At 44.1% G+C, this 17,797-nt stretch overlaps 1 protein-coding gene across 1 annotated transcript in view; it reads right to left on the reverse strand.

Moving 5' to 3' along the window:
• The window catches only part of LOC126158234 (uncharacterized), a 679,797-nt gene that overhangs the window by 446,231 nt on the left and 215,769 nt on the right, over positions 1-17,797 (reverse strand). The window lies entirely within an intron of this gene.

The raw sequence follows: 17,797 nt of genomic DNA on the forward strand, positions 1-17,797 counted from the left end.
CGAAATGGTACCTCTCAAACGGATTCTACATATCTAGATTTCCAGAAGGCTTTTGATACCGTTTAAATCTAATTGCGCGCCTATAGATTATCTTCTCAGTTCTGCGACTGGATTCGTGATATCCTGTCACAAAGGCTGCTGTTCATACTAATTGACAGAGAGGCGCTGAGCAAAATAGAAAGATCCGGAATTCCCCAAGGAAGTGTTATAGGCCTTCTGCTGTTTCTAATCCGCGTAAACGACTTAGGAGACTGTCTGAGCAGCCCCCTTAGATTGTTTGCAGATGTTGCTGTCTGCTTAAGTAATCGAAAGATCAAAACAAACAAAAAATGATTTACACATGTCAGGTCATTCATATTACTACTAAAAGAAATCCAGTAAATGTCGGTTACACGATATACCGCACAAATCTAAAGGTTGTCAAGTCAAGTAAATACCTTGGGATGACAATTACGAACAAATTAAATTGGATCGATCACACACACAATGTTGTAAGGCGAACCAAAGACTGCGTTTTACGTGAGAGAACTCTTAGAAGACTACTTGTACCAACTCTCTGCTGGAGTATTGCTGTGCACTATGGGATACCACAGAGGATTGATGGAGGACATGGGAAAACTGAAAGAAGAGGAGCTCGTTTTGCACTGATGAGAAATAGGGGAATGAATGTCATCGATGATACTCGTGTTGGGCTGCCAATGATTTTAAAAAAGCGTTTTTCGTTGCGGCGAGACCGTTACACGGAATTTCATTCACTAACTTTTCCTCTGAATGCGAAGACATTCTTTGGACTTGCGCCTACTATGGGACAGTCAAATTAAAACGAGACAGATGAAAAAAAGTAAGTAAAATCTTTATTATTTGAAAAGCAATCTCCGAAACTGTTGATATATTTAGCTCAGTGTGAGACAAGACGGTCTATATCTTAATGGAAAAATGTTTGCGGTTGCCTATGTAAATATGATTGTATCCAGGCGAGCCTTCTTCATCAGAAGCAAATCGACGGCCACGAATGTTGTGCTTTAGGGCTTCAAAAATATGCAAATCGCAGAGAGAGAGAGAGAGAGAGAGAGAGAGAGAGAGAGAGAGAGAGAGAGAGAGGGATAGAGATAGAGACAGAGAGAGAGAGAGAGGGAAGGAGAGAGAGAGAAGCTGTATGGAGTATGTGTAAGGGCTTCCCAGTGAAACTTCCGCGGTATAGTAGAAACCGGCACGACAGCTCCGTAAAAGCAAAGATGACCTCTTTATCTGACTGCAAGGTCCTGCTGCTCAATTGCTTTCTGAAACCTGGTGCCACAATTAACGCCGAGCGTTATGTGGATACTTAGCAAATATTAAAGTCCAAACGCCCAGGAATGTTGACGGCCGCTATCATTCTGTTGCAGGACAGTGCCCGCGCACATGCTGTCAAGGTTGTGTCGAATATGCTGCAGAAGATTCGCTCGAAAGCCTTTACACATCCTCCATACAGTCGAGATCTGCTCCCAGCCACTTCCCATATTTTTGGAGCTCCGAAAAAGACTTTTGTGGAAGTCGATTAGCTTCGGACGAAGACGTGTACGCCTGGATACAATCATGGCTACGTCTGCATCCGCAAATATTTTTGCATGGAGGCACTGACCGTCTTGTCTTCTCTCACAATGAGATAAATGTAACGAGAGTACGGAGATTACTTTTGAGATAGTAAACATTTTTTTCACTTTTTTTCATTTGATCCGTTTTTATTTGACTGACCCTTATTCACAGGGAGAAATGATCATCGTAATAAAATAGAGAAATCAGAACTATCACGGAAATATTTGTCTCTTCGTTTTCTCCACGCGCTAATCGAGAGTGGAATGGCAGAGAGATAGTGTGAAAGTAGTTAGATGAACCGTCTGCAATGTACTTAAGTGTGAATTACAGGGTGATCACGTACGAGGGGCGTTCGATAAGTAATGCAATTCATTTTTTGGTGAAAGCAGAATGGTTTTATTCAGGATTCCAGTGCACCATATTTTTTCAGCGTATTCTCTGTTCAATGCTGCGGCCTTACACCATCTTACTGGGAGGGCCTGCATGCACCCTTGGTACCACTCCACTAATTGACATCGGAACCAACGTTTTGCTGCATCACTAACCTCCCCGTTGTCCACGGACTGCTTCCCGCAAAGTGGATCCTTCATTGGGCCAAACAGATGGAGGTCAGAAGATGCGAGATGGATGAGGAAAATCAAGTTTTGTGGGGTCCTGTCGGGTGTGCAGACTTGTGTGAGGCTTCGCGTTGTCTTGGAGACGTTTGTTTACTTTTTTGTGGCGCCGAACACGCTGGAGTCGTTTCTTCAGTTTCCTGAGGATAGCACAATACACTTCAGGTTGTTACAGCGTGAGGGAGAAGATCAAACGAAATAACCTTTTTCAGAGTCCCAGAAGACCGTCGCCTTGACTTTACCAACTGAGAGTTTAGCTTTGAACCTTTTATTCGCAGGAGGGAGGTGGTGTGGCCCCTCTCCATGGACAGCCGTTTCGTTTCTGGTTGGAAGTGATGAACCCATGTTGGACAAAAAAACATCACAATCAACCTCGTAACGCGCAAGCGATTCCGCACAGATGGTTCTTCGATGCTGTTTATGGTCTTCTGTTAGGCGGCGAGGAAGCCAGCAGGCACACACCTTTTCAGTACCCCAACTGGTAGATGGCTGTGTCAGCACTACCAACAGAGACATCTGGTTGTGGAGCCATAAGTTTGATTGTGATCCGCCCATCACTTCGAATGAGAATATCCGCACGTTCCAACATTGCAGGATTCACAGCTGTGTGCGGTCGGCTGGAATGCGGGAGATCGGACAGGTGAGCGCGACCTTACTGTGGTGATAACGCACGTCTTGCCCAACTACTCGCCGTGCTTTTGTGCACCGCCAGGCCTCCATAGACGTTCTGCAAGCGTCTATGAATATCTGCGATGCTCTGGTTTTCCACAAAAGAAACACTCTACTTGGAACGCACCTACGCTACAAATGCCGTTCTGAAAGGTAAGTGTAGTGCAGCCACCTATCGGAACTTCATGAAACTATTTGTGCTGAAGCGGAACTATTGCACGATGCTGCACAACAAATTCCGCATTTTTTTCAACCTAAATTGGCCGAGAAAGAAAAGTGCCTTATGTTACCTACTGATTGCCCGTCTTAGATGTAGATCAATGAACAGTGCAATTTTGTTTTGGCTATTGTAGCAGTGGCATGGAGATTTACAAGGCGTGTTTTTTTAAGTAAGTACCATTTTCAAATAAAAAAAAAAGACGTGCGAAGTAATCTGAATAATTTTATTTTTACATGAAAGCCTGTACCTTATCTACGCACTGACGCCATTACAGTCTGATTCTTCCTTGTTTATGTTGTGTACTGACAATGAGTGTTTAAGATGCCTTCGATAATCGTGAGTCCCGCCGACTGTGAAGTACGGGCTGTTATAAGATTTCTTAGTGGTAAAGGCCACAAGCGATCGATATTCATCGTGAGATCTGTGCAGTTTACGGATAAAACATTATGAGTGATGGAATGGTAAGAAACTGGGTGAGAGCATTTAAAGATGGCCGCACAAATGTGCATGATGAACCACGGAGTGGGCGTCCTTCGGTCGTTAATGGAAGTTTGGTGCAGGAAGTGGACAATAAGGTGAGAGAAAAGAGACGCTTTACGATTTCCTCCTAGCGGGATGACTTTCCTAATGTTTCTCGCAGTGTTTTGTATGGCACTGTGACCAAGCACTTGAATTACCGAAAATTGTAATCACGTTGGGTACCGAAAATGCTGACATATGTGCACAAAACCAAACGTTTAGACAGTGCATTGACTTTCCTTGAGCGGTACCACAACGACGGTGATGATTTCTTAAGCCAAATTGTTATGGGCGGTGAAACATGGGTGGCCTACGTCACACCAGAATCAAAGCAACAGTCCATGGAAGTTGAGTAAGGGCATCGTTTTGCTGCGAGACAATGTCCCTCCGCATGTGGCGAATCAGACCAAAGCTCTCATGACATCTTTTCGATGGGAAACTCTAGATCATTCTCCGTACAGCCCCGATCTTGTGCCCAGTGACTACCATCTGTTCCTGCACTTGAAAAAACACCTGGGGGGTCAGCGTCTTCAAGACGATGACGAAGTGAAAACAGTGGGGATGCAGTGGTTAACAAGTCCTTCTATGAGGAGGGTATTCAAAAACAGGTACAACGTTATGAGAAGTGCCTTAATATTGGCGGAAATTATGTAGAAAAGTAGATTAGGGTACAAGCTTTACTGTAAAAAATAAAATTATTGAGATATCTTAGCACGTCTTTTATTAAATTTCAAAACGGTACTTACTTAAAAAACACGCCTCGTAAATGTTTTCGGGGCGACAGGTAAAACTGTTTAAATGCCCTTCGTACAGCCGGTGGGGCAGTGTAAGACAGGCCCTGCGAGTAGATTACGCGACATTACTTGCGTGTTCACGTTCAGCTTATCAACTTAGCACAGCTAGGCCAGAGCTGATGAGACGAGCCACCGAGGAGTCTACGGAAGTGGGGAGTGATAGCCGGGGAGGGGCGCGCTCGCAGCGGCGTGGCCGGTCCTAGGGTTGATAGCCGCCCCGCCCCGCCCCGCCGCGCGCTGCCCCGTAATCGATAATTGCGTGCCGCTGCGGCGCTACACAAGGAAGCTGTGCGGCTGGTCGGCCAGCCGGCCCAGGGCATTCCGCGGGCCGCAATTGCCTGCGACGGGGGCGGCGCGGGGGAGCACAGCCCAGCCCGTAACGTGTCGGACCCGCAGCCCGCAGGGGGGGCGAGCGGCGTGCGGAGAATCCGGCACCAAGCGTGCTCGTGTGTTCTCACAGCTTCTGCCGACTTGCTATGCTGTGCAGGGATGACGGTTATATCTGTCTTCGGAGTCTCCCGCGGAGGCATGACTCAATAAAATTTTCTTGGTCTTCAACCGGCGTCAAGTCGAAAAAAATCTCGAGCTTTCGATTACTATCTCAGCCACCTTCGTCAGCAGTTTAAACCACTGAGGACGATGGCGGGCATAGTAATCGAAGGCTCGATTATTTTATTCGAATTAACGCTGCTTGAAAACCGAGATATTATTCAGGGCGGTTTTAGCTGAAACAGCCAATTTTAGGTTATACTTTTTTTTTTTTTTTGCTCAAGTTTAATCTGGCTGTCAAACCGCTCAAAATATTTGGTTTCTGAAATAACAGATTTTTTTAAAATTGTATAATTTCGAGCAATAAACGTAGAGACTTCAAATGTGATTCAAAAGTTCTAATGAAGATGAAGGAGTAGAAGATAAACAAACTGCCTTCAATTAGTTACATAGACGGTACACCTGTACCTCCACGAAATCTCACAAGTTCATGACTTTCCGCTGGCCGCGGTGGCCGAGCGGTTCTAGGCGCTTGTCCGGAACCACGCGACTGCTACGGGCGCAGGTTCGAATCCTGCCTCGGGCATGGATGTGTGTGATGTCCTTAGGTTAGTCAGGTTTAAGTAGTTCTAAGTCCTAGGGGACTGATGACCTCAGATTTAAGTCCCATAGTGCTCAGACCCATTTCAACCATTTTATGACTTTCCTGCTTCGTTACTTTCGGATGGTATCAATTTCTCATCCTGCAGCAACAGCAAAATTTAGGGTTGAGTTTATAGCAAGTCAATAAAATTGTAGGTATATCAGTCAGATCTGTTTTCTCTTCCCAAGGACACTGTCCATGTTTTCTCCTTATACGATGTCGCAGGTTTGTTGTCCATCCTCCCGTTTTTAATCTCTTGAAGCAAATACAGCATTGCACTTTATTGCTACCGCACTTCGTAAAATACTTCCAGACTAGGCATGGTGCCATTCTGCAACACAATTAATATCCGACGACGACGGCGGGAAATAACCGTACAGATCAAGTCGGGGCAAGTCCTGCGCTCTCCTGCGCTGTCTTGTCGCTCGTTTCTAGGTGTCGACGTTGTTATTAACCCTGGAAATACCAATGCATTTTCTATAACGCACACTACCAGGGACAGGGGGTACTTTGTGTCCATCTCAAAAAAATTAAAAACGAATAAATTTCGGCAACTGTTGGTAACTTCTGTTAACAACATATTTTTAAATAGACTTTGATGTATAACTAGGATGCAGAACCTGAAAATATCTTTAGCACAATCTTAACAACACCAACGCATTTTCCGTAATGATGAGTGGTACCTTATGATCACCATCAAATTTCTTTTAAAAATACGTATTTCGATAACTGTCTTTGAGTTTTAGTCACAACATACTTTTTAAAGATATGTAGATGTGGAAGTGTCCTGAACTCGAAGATATGTACTGGACATTTGTTACGAAAAGTCACATTCAACGCTACGACTTTAGTTTTTGGGTTACGTTTTACTGAAAAATTCAAAACAGTTACGGAATCTGCTATAAGAAAACATTAAAAACAACAAATACTTTTGTCAAAACTCTTAACTTTATAGGTCATGACTAGCTTACAAAACTTTCAGAACGTGGGCATAAAGCCCCCCCCCCCCCCCCCCCCGCTCCCGTACTGTGATTATTAAAATAGCACCGATCGCGTTCCCCATTGTTTATAACAACACAATATTTCAAAGCAAAGGAAATTTTACGAATAAAAATTACTCGTCTGTAAAAAGTTTTATTTACAAACCAAACAATTCAGCACTCCTGCAAATTGATACGCTCGTTATTTAGCCGGGTATTAGTAAAAAATTAAAAAATCTGTTACAACCGCGACAAAAAAAATACCGATTACTCCGAACTAAAATATTGGTATAGGGTTTAACTGGTCGTTTTTCCCTATCCCTAATGCTGTTGCTCCTTCAAGGTCCGAGACATCTAGCTATGCTTAGTGTCGATGTCTGCTTCGGATCACCGTTACCATCACATCATTGCCACAGCCTCACATTGGACCACATCAGCTGTCTAACAACGGGTGGTAACAATGCTGATATTATCACCATTAGAGATAATATCAATAACTTAGATTCCGGAATTAGTTCGTTTTCATGAATTCGCCGCACGACGTAGCACACGCCCTACACTGGCTGCGGAGCTGGAATCGGGAGGCGAGGGAGGTGACAGCAACGGCAGCCCGGAAAATCATTTCGTGCAGTCCGCAGATGCATCGCCGTTTCAATCATGATACAAGAAAGATAATTACCAGTGATATTTTGTGTTTTTCGTACAAGATGGCTCTGAGCACTATGGGACTTAATATCTGAGGTCATCAGTCCCCTAGAACTTAGAACTACTTAAACCTAACTAACCTAAGGACATCACACACATCCATGCCCGGGGCAGGATTCGAACCTGCGACCGTAGCGGTCACGCGGTTCCAGACTGGAGCGTCTAGAACCGCTCGGCCACTGCGGCCGGCTTTCGTACAAGAAATATGCATTTCAAGACAAACTGTTACATACGTGTATACCAGCCGAGAAGCTACAATGCGGTCACTGAGTTTCCATGTTAATAATTAAGTCGCGTTTACACTGTGGATCACAGTACATTTTGTAAACACCAGTTTTGTTGTGGCTTGCACAAAACATATCTCGGCTGTCAGTTTGTCCGGAGTTTGTCACACACAACCGGTAAAGCGCCTATTCTTCCGATAGTCGTGTATTCCACTTTTGCCTTGCAGTCGTCGAAAACACACTGTGAGTTGCAACCAACACTTTTTTCTCACATTACAATAAAAATGCTTTCTATGCTGTCTCTCCAAACTTCAAAGAACTTCTCCTACAGACGCGGAATTAGCACTCCTACAAGAAAGTACAGAGCTACAACAAATGATTCGTTCGTTTTCAAAGTTCTGTATTTTCCAAACTATTCCATGCACAAAATACCATTCACGAATGAATATAACCGTAAAGTCACCGAGTTTGGATTGTGCCCACCACCTGACGGTACAACTGTAGTGCCTGCACAAAGCGGTGACAGAGCAAGGAAAGAATTTGTGTGTGTTGGATTATGCGAGATGTTTATCTATCACCTTCCATTTATCTGGTAAGGTTAACTGCTACAATGCCACAGAGTGGGGGCACTGAAAGTCTTTATAAAATTGTGGCGCATGAACGAAATTAGCCGAAGGTAAACGTTTTGTCGCTTGTCTTCTGTTAGACGATTACGACAGGTACCTCTTACCTTGATATGCTGTGGTTGTTTCCACGACTGAATGCTAATTCCGAGGCGTTCATCTTCCAAGAAGATGGTGCACCCATTCACTGGACCATCGATGTTCATCCCTACCTGAACGACGAAGTTTCACATCGTTGGATTGTACGCACGATGTGGGTCTGTTCACTTGACCTCCAGGTCTCCTGACCTAACGCCTTGCGACTTTTTCCTAAAGTATGGAACGACTTTTATTAACGCTTGGACGTTTGTGTTGTGAAAAAATTTGGAAATATGTGGTAAGGTCTTACGGGACTAAACTGCTGAGGTCATCGGTCCCTAATCTTACACACTACTTAATCTAACTTAAACTAATTTACACTAATGATGACACCCACACCTTGCCCAAGGGAGGACTCCAATCCCCGACGGGGGGAGCCGCGCGGACCGTGACAAGACGCCTTAGACCGCGCGGCTATTGTGTTCTGACCAGAGGAGCACTCACAGAACATTTGTAGAGGGCAAAATGCAATTTTTTTGTTTACGGTTCTATTCACGAATCAATCACATTTGTACCTTGGAAAATCTAGCCTTCTTTCGGTGCCTATCCATTTCGGATGTTGGTGATCATGATGGCTATTCTCCTCTTGTTGGTAGTTCTGTTGAAGACAGATTGAACCAGCATCTAAGGTTGTCAAACCGAAATACTCGTCTTCTGCCAGGACCTCTTTTTGCTGTTGATTTCCCTCGAAGTTTTTTTTTTTATCAAATCATATCTGTTTGTATTCCTCATGACACGTCCTATATATTGCAACTTTCGGCATTCCACTATCTTGATTAATTTAAATGTAGTGTTCAGACTTTTCAAACCTTCTACGTTTTTCACTCTCTGGTATTCTTAGGATCCGCCTATAAAGCCACAATTCAAAAGACACTAGCTTCTCCATGTTTTTATTTAAGATCCATGTCTCTACCCATTATAGGACGGCAGAATATACAAAGCAGTGCTAAACTCTGATTTTTGTTCTTAAAGTTAGATTATGACCACTGAAGACAGCGCTCATTTTCTGAAACACACTTCTTGCTTTCCCGATGCGAATCTTGATTTCTTGCGAGTTATCCCAATTTTCATTTATTATGGTTCCACGCTATGTATATGGTTTTACCCTTTCTATGGTTCTTTGGTTTATTAGAAGTTTACTCCTGTAGTATTTTTCTTTCTTACGACCATGAGTTTTTATTTCAAGCCCATACTGAATGCTAACTCTTACAATTCTACCCATTAATGATTATAACGCTTGGATATTGTTACAAAACACAACAGTGTCATCAGCATATCGAATATTGTTTAATCTTATTCCATTTATCACATTTCCTTCTTCTATTTCTTCCGGTGATTCTCTGAATATGAATTCTGAGTATATATTAAATAGCATGAGTGACAAGATACATCCCTGTCTTACTCCCCTGAGAATTTTGACTGAGTCGGTATGTTCGCCATCAATACATAAGATCGCTGTTTGATTCCAGTACACGTTCTTGAAGATTCAAAGATCTCTTTCTTCCATGCCAATATTCGAAAATGCAGAGCTTTGAAAACGAATCAATCAGTTACAATAGACCCTTATATTGGGGAGATATGGCTTAGCCCAAGCCTAGGGGATTGTTTTCCAGAATCAATTTGCCTCTACATCGGAGCGTGCATTGATTCCCCGATGAATCTTCACTCTGCAGCGGATTGCGCGCTGATTACAAACTTGTTGACAGATTAAAACTGTGTGCCGGACCGAGACTTTCCTTTCACGGGCAACTGCTCTACCGACTGCGCTATCCAAGCACACTAACGGTCTAACAGCTTTGCTTCCGGCAGTACTTCATCTTCTAGCACCCGAATTTCACACAAATTCTCCTGCACACGTTATGGAACTAACTCTCCTGGCAGAAGGGATACCGAGGAGATATAGCTTAGCGAAGGTCCGGGGGGAGGGGGGAGGGGGGAGGAGGATTGTTCCCGAATGAATTTTCTCTCTGCCAGTAGTAGATTAGGTACTGGCGGAAGTAAAACAGTGAGGGCAGGTCGTAAGTTGTGATTGAATAGCTCAGTCGGTAGAGCACTTGCCTGCGAAAGGCGAAGGATGAGTTTCCATTCTCGATAGGGCACACAGTTTTAATCTGCCATTAAGTTTTAAATCTGCACACACTCCACTGCAGAGTGAATATTCATTACGGAATCCAATAATAGTGTCTTGTGCACATAAATTCTGTCTTCTGAAAAGCTACACTGGTCTTAATTTTTCTCCTCCTCAAACTTACCACATAACATTTTCCTATCACTAAATTACTGTGCATGTTCTGTTTTAAGCTACGTCCCTAAATAATATTACTAGCAAAATTAAGTTGTTGAATTTTAATTTATTCCTTCTTCCAATGACTTCTAAATACTAAGTTAAAAAATGTCCGTCCTACAAGATACTCAGATTCTGAGAATACGGGCCGTCACAGATTCCTTTGGTAAACGTGAAAATATCGCGGGAATACTTATCCAACTGAAATTGCTCACGTTACAAGAGAAGTGTTGTGCACCACGGCGTGGTTTACTGTTAAAACTCCGAGAGCATACGCCCCTAGAAGACTCAACCAATATGTTACTTCCTCCTACGTACCGGGTGATCAAAAAGTCAGTATAAATTTGAAAACTTAATAAACCACCACGGAATAATGTAGATAGAGAGGTATAAATTGACACACATGCGTGGGATGACATGGGGTTTTATTAGAACAAAAAAAAAAAAAAAAAAAAAAAAAAAAAAAAAAAAAAAAAAAAAAAAAAACAAAGTTCACAAAATGTCCGACAGATAGCGTTGGACAGCAAAATGTCAGTGACTGCGCATGACAATCGTATATAAAAGGAGCTGTAATGAGAGAGAGAGAGAGAGAGAGAGAGAGAGAGAGAGAATCAGATGCGCCAGCAGTCGCAGCATGTTGACGTTACCTGAAAAGGCGCTTTTAGTGAAGCTGTATTATCAGAATGGGGAATTTGCTAGTTCAGCGTTACGATCCTATCGCCATAGGAAGGGGGTTCGAACGGGTAAAGGTCCTTGACAAATGCAGTTGTGGCGAGAATGATTTCGAAGTTCGAAGCCACAGGTTGTTTAGACGATAGACCCCGTAGTGGCAGACCGAGCACATGGCGTAATGCTGCTGAGACAGTTCAGGAAGAAATGGAGACTGTAGCGGGTTCGTCTATGCACGGGGAAATCAGCGCTAGTTCAGTCGCTTGTCGCACCGGCATTCCATACACTACTGTTTGGTTGGCACGTAGGCGTGCCCTCCGATGCTATCCGTACAAAATCCATCGGCATCATGAACTGTTACCTGTCGATTTAGTGAAGTGGAGGGCATTTGCGGTGTCGGCGTGTCAAAAGATGGCGGAAGATGACGATTGGTTGAGTAACGTGTTGAGGACCGATGAAGCTCATTTCACGCTCCGAGGGTCTGTCAACGCCCACAATTGCAGAATTTGGGCTACCGAAAATCCTAGAACTGTCGTGGAAACTCCACTGCACGACGAGAAAGTCACGGTATGGGTTGGATTTACCACATCTACCGTTATTGGGCCTTTTTTCTTCGAGGAAATGCGTGATTCTGGTTTTGTAACTGCTACCGTGACGGGTGAGAGGTACGCCGATATGTTACAAAATCGCATCATCCCCAGCCTGGCTGATAAACACCTGCTGGAACGTACGATGTTTATGCAGGATGGCGCTCCATCAAATATTGCGAGACGCGTGAAAGATCTCTTACGCGCGTCGTTTGGTGATGACCGTGTGCTCAGCCGCCACTTTCGTCATGCTTGGCCTCCCAGGTCCCCAGACCTCAGTCCGTGCGATTATTGGCTTTGGGGTTACCTGAAGTCGCAAGTGTATCGTGATCCACCGACATCTCTAGGGATGCTGAAAGACGACATCCGACGCCAATGCCTCGCCATAACTCCGGACATGCTTTACAGTGCTGTTCACAACATTATTCCTCGACTACAGCTATTGTTGAGGAATGATGGTGGACATATTGAGCACTTCCTGTAAAGAACATAATCTCTGCTTTGTCTTACTTTGTTATGCTAATTATTGCTATTCTGATCAGATGAAGCGCCATCTGTGGGACATTTTTTAAACTTTTGTATTTTTTTGGTTCTAATAAAACCCCATGTCATTCCAAGCATGTGTGTCAATTTGAACCTCTCTATCTACATTATTCCGTGATTTATTCAGTTTTCAAATTTATACTGAGTTTTTGATCACCCGATATTTCGTCAAAAGGCCTTGAAGGCAATGTTAGAGATATTCAAAATCGTAAGGAGACTTACCAATATGCGTCCTTTCCACGCACCGTTCGCAACTTAGGACAGGAAAGGGGGGGGGGGGAAGTGACAGTAGCACACAAAGCACTCCTTCTACACACATTACATCACGAGGTGGCCTACGGAGTATAGTGTCGATGTCACTGTCAATGTCGATTCGCGTGTCGCCCACTGGCATTAGGCCCGGGATACTATCTTCGCTTTTTTGAAAGGAATAGACTGTGTGCTGGCTTCACGTCCCGCCATCTCCTCCTCCTCTGTCTCCCACTGTCACGAACAAAACAAATAAAGCTCTACACTTTCGAATATGTTCCTGATTATTTAAAAGCCTCTAAATGGAAAGAGGGGTACCAGCTACCTCATTCTACCTTCCTCAGCAGGTTTAAAGTTTTTCCGAAAATTTTGGCACGCGAACATATTCGCTCTCTTTTGTGCTGAGTCAGAAGAAAACAGTAGCAGTGCAAAGAGACGGGAAAATTGTAAATACTGGAAGATAGCAGACAGTGGTCGCGTTATAGAAAGAACGAAGGAGACAATGTGAGTGATTGAGTGTGTGTGTGTGTGTGTGTGTGTGTGTGTGTGTGTGTGTGTGAGTGAGAGAGAGAGAGAGAGAGAGAGAGAGAGAGGTGGGGGTGGGGGTGGAACGTAGCTGTAATTGATATTGACACAGCAGTGCTAGGAAAAGAGCGAAGGAAACAGTGCCAGTGCGAGAGGAATAAAGGTTGGTTGGTTTGGGGAAGGAGACCAGACTATGTGGTCATCAGTCTCATCGGATTAGGGAAGGATTGGGAAGGAAGTCGGCCGTGCCCTTTCAGAGGAACCATCCCGGCATTTGCCTGGAGCGATTCAGGGAAATCACGGAAAACCTAAATCAGGATGGCTGGACGCGGGATTGAACCGTCGTCCTCCCGAATGCGAGTCCAGTGTCTAACCACTGCGCCACCCCGCTCGGTGAGGAATAAAGAGAAGGAGAAAGTCGAAGTGGGTGAGTGCAGTGATAATGAGACAGGGAGTATATGAAAACGAGAACAGAGAAGAGGGAGATAGTGACATAAGAATGAGCAGCAGTGGGAAGCAATGAATGAGATAGTAGCAGAGACAAAGAGATGATGACAATGAGTTGGGTTGAATGAAGGAATGAGATACGGTAACTGGGAGAGGACGCGTATGAGTGGCTTGTAGCGTTGGGCTGGTGGGTGTGACTGAGTTACAGTTAGGAGAGATTGTGGGAGTTTCAGGTGAGTTGCGTGCTGAAAAAAATTTTTGGGAGGAAGATTGAATGAGGCAGCTGGTACCCGCTTTTCAGAGTGTCTTAAATATACAGGAGTATATTCGCACTTTTTGTGCTCCGAGAGGAGCATTTTTCCACTGGGCTTCTAAATACAAAAAACAAACGCGTTCACATGAATATTCAATTAAGGAGGCATTAAAACGGTACGTCTTAGAGACAGGGCGTCGCGGCGAGTGCTGCTACGGGAGAAATCGGACGGCAAAGCGCTCCCGATCGTCGGCGCCGGCCGGCCCGGAAGTCGAGCAGGTGACCTTTCGAAAGCGGCGCCTGCAGCGATCACCCACCACCAATGCCGCAGCACGGCGCGGCGCGGCGCAGCGCAACGCAGCCGGAGAAATTTTGACTCGCTGCCAGCTGCCCGGCATATCGATCTCTCATGCAGGCTGTTTGTTAATCGACTGCAGCTGACCTGACGCCCGTGACTGGGATCGCTTCAGCCAGAGCTATTACGTAAAGGTTGATCTGGAAGGTAACTCATTTTATCGGAGCGTTCACATTGTCGAGGGGGGATTACTTTTCTACGTCAGAGACGAACTTTTTTGCGGATATCCATTGTCTTTACCCTAATTTAAGATACCGATACTCGTTTAACGTTGATTTGTGAATCCTCAAAGACGAAAGACAGGGAAAACATGACGAGAATATCTCTGACTAAAGTGACGCGCTGTACACTAGGATAAATACAACAGGTAACAAATACTTCACTGTGACAAAGGATTTAATTTACTATCATTAGACCAAGCTTTAACCACAGGGAAAACACAACGACAATATCTCTGACTAAAGAGATGCGCTATATAGGCTAAATACAACAGGTAACAAACATTTTACTACGACGAAGGATTTAATTTACTATCATTAGACCAAGATTTATGCACAACTAGAAATGAATCGTATTTTTAAAAAAAGGCTCTGAGCACTATGGGACTTAACATCTGGTCGCAGGTTCGAATCCTGCCTCGGGCATGGATGTGCGTGATGTCCTTAGGTTAGTTAGGTTTAAGTAGTTCTAAGTTCTAGGGGGCTGATGACCTCAGAAGTTAAGTCCCATAGTGCTCAGAGCCATTTGAACCAACTTAACATCTGAAGTTATCAGTCCCCTAGACTTGCAACTACTTAAACCTAACTAACCTAAGGACATCACACACATCCATGCCCCAGGCAGAATTCGAGCCTCCGACCGTAGCAGCAGCGCGGTTCCGGACTGAAGTGCCTAGAACCGCTCGGCCACAACGGCCGGCAATCGTTTTTCAAGAAGCGAAAAATTAATTACCAACATCCTCATATCAGAAAAGTAAATAATCATAATTATTAAATATAACCACATTTCTAATATCCTTTTGTGTGTTTCCGAAGACGAGCTAAGTCTGCCAACTTCCAGATGCACATTCTTTCTATTACAACGAAGAGAGATCCTCAAAGAGGATCCTAAATGGTCCATAATTTTATATAACATTTTCGGAGAACAGTGATCTTATTAAATTTTCTGGCAGATTAAAACTGTGTGCCAGACCGAGACTCGAACTCGGGAACTTTGCCTTTCGCGGGCAAGTGCTCTACCAACGGAGCTACGCAAGCACGACTCACGCCCCGTCCTCACAGCTTTACTTCTGCCAGTACCTCGTCTCCTACCTTCCAAACTTTACAGAAGCTCTCCTACGAACCTTGCAGAACTAGCACTCCTGAAAGAAAGGATATTGCGGAGACATGGCTTAGCCACAGCCTGGGGGATGTTTCCAGAATGAGTTTTTCACTCTGCAGCGGAGTGTGCGCTGATATGAAACTGAAGTTTGGAAGGTAGGAGACGAGATACTGGCAGAAGTGAAGCTGTGAGGGCGGGGCGTGACTCGTGCTTGGGTAGCTCAGATGGTAGGGCACTTAGCCGCGAAAGGCAAAGGTTCCGAGTTCGAGTCTCGGTCCGGCACACAGTTTTAATCCGCCAGGCAGTTTCATATCAGCGCACACTCCGCTGCAGAGTGAAAATCTCATTCTGGAGCGATCTTATTGTGATACAAAACATTTAATAGCAGTCTTGATCGCAACCGATGTTAACATCTGACGGTTTCGGCTTTTAGTTAAGGGATATCATCAGAGTTTGCACTGTGATAACTTAAGTAATTATAAGGGCGAAACCAGTCAGAAGGTAACATCGGCTGCGATCAAGATTGCCTTTAAATAATTTTATCTCTACTGGTGATCCCAGGCAGAATCACATTCAATGAAATCAATTCCAGTGAAACTGCAACCAAATTACTGCTGAGAGCGCATAATTAGGGAGAACACAGTCGCTCGAAACAGTCCTCGCGAGATTACGCTGTCGGTATATTGAATGGATGTTATTGTGAAATGCAACCCGAGTTTGTCTGTAAAGAAAGTAAAACAAGTGAAAAATATCTAGACGAACTACGTCGTAGTTATCCAAGAACTGGAACTGCAATAAAACGTAAATTGAAAAAAGAAAAGAAAAAAAGAGAGAAAAAAGAAAATCTGATACGGATAGGCAGAAAAAGAAAAAGGGAAAGTTGGAAATATTATATGTAACGCGCATTTTCTCGGATTCAGTTACGTTGGTAAGTTGCACTTCCTGACGCCTTTTGCGCTGAGAAACTATTGTCGCAACGCAGCCAGTGTTCTCACTTCGAGATTTCTCTTTCACGGCGCCACTGCCGTTCTTACGCGAACCTGTATGTTGTGTACTCTGGAATACAACGTCCTCGAACTTGTTACTCCGTCCTGCTTCAATTTACGAAATACGTGCAAGCATGTGCGATAACGTCCGGCTCTGTCGTCATGCAGGTCACGTCTTCTGTAGGTTTCAAATGCTCCGCCATCTTAACGTCTCTTGACATTCAGAAGCAGCTTATAAAGTCTAGAACACCTGTGAGAAAATGTTCATATGAAGAGAAAGATTTCCTGCAGTAAACTTACCCTACCTCAATGTTCCGATCTGTAGCTGAAATTAGTGAAATTTTGGGCACAAATAGTCGTTTAGCTGGTTGTGCTGGTGCCGCTAGTGCTGTTTCTGCTGTGGTCTTCAGTCAGAAGTTTGGGTTTATTCAACTCCCCACGCTAGCCTGCCATGTAAATCCACTTGAAGATGTTCGCTGTAGTCAAGCCCAAGTCTGCCTCTACTATTCTGACTCCTTACTCTTCCCTCCATTAACTGCCTGACTATTTCCTGATGGCCGCGCGGAATTAGCCGAGCGGTCCAGGGGCGCTGCAGTCATGGACTGTGCGGCTGGTCCCGGCGGAGGTTCGAGTCCTCCCTCGGGCATGGGTGTGTGTGTTTGTCCTTAGGATAATTTAGGTTAAGTAGTGTGTAAGCTTAGGGACTGATGAACTTAGCAGTTAAGTCCCATAATATTTCACACACATTTGAACATTTTTTATTTCCTGATGTCTTAGGATGTGTCTTGTTAAGCGATCCCTTCTTATAGGCAAGTTGTGCATAAACTTCTTTCTCTACAACTCGATTTAATCTATTCATTTGTTACTCGGTTTACCCATCTAATTTTTATAGTCGAACACGATATTTCAAAGGCTTTTATTCGATTTTCACCTGTACTGTTTATGGTCCCCGTTTCGTTTCCATATAAGAGAAAATCCCGGATAAATACTTTCAGGAAAGACACCACAGCACCGAATCATATTTTTAAATCGACAAATTTTCCTTTTTCAGAAATTCTTTTTTTGTTGTTCCCAAACTACATTTTCTACACGAAATAACATGGAAATCTGTAGCAGATTTCAGCTCAAGCATGTGAAAAAAAAACTTCCTTTGGCGCCAGTTTTAAGTCACAGATTCATGTGGTAGCGCTTGGAGAGCTGGTTCGCTCACTAGCCTTTACTTTTTTTTTTAACTTATCGTCTTTCGGGACGTGCCCATACAGCGACCTCAATAGTGCAGTATCAATTATGACGGTACGAACATAAGGACAACACTACACCCAGTCTCCGAACAGAGAAATATCTCCGATCCGGCCGGGAATCGATCCAGGGCCCCTTCAGTTAGCA

This window comes from Schistocerca cancellata, chromosome 2 (genome assembly GCF_023864275.1).
Source record: "Schistocerca cancellata isolate TAMUIC-IGC-003103 chromosome 2, iqSchCanc2.1, whole genome shotgun sequence".
NCBI lineage: Eukaryota > Metazoa > Arthropoda > Insecta > Orthoptera > Acrididae > Schistocerca > Schistocerca cancellata.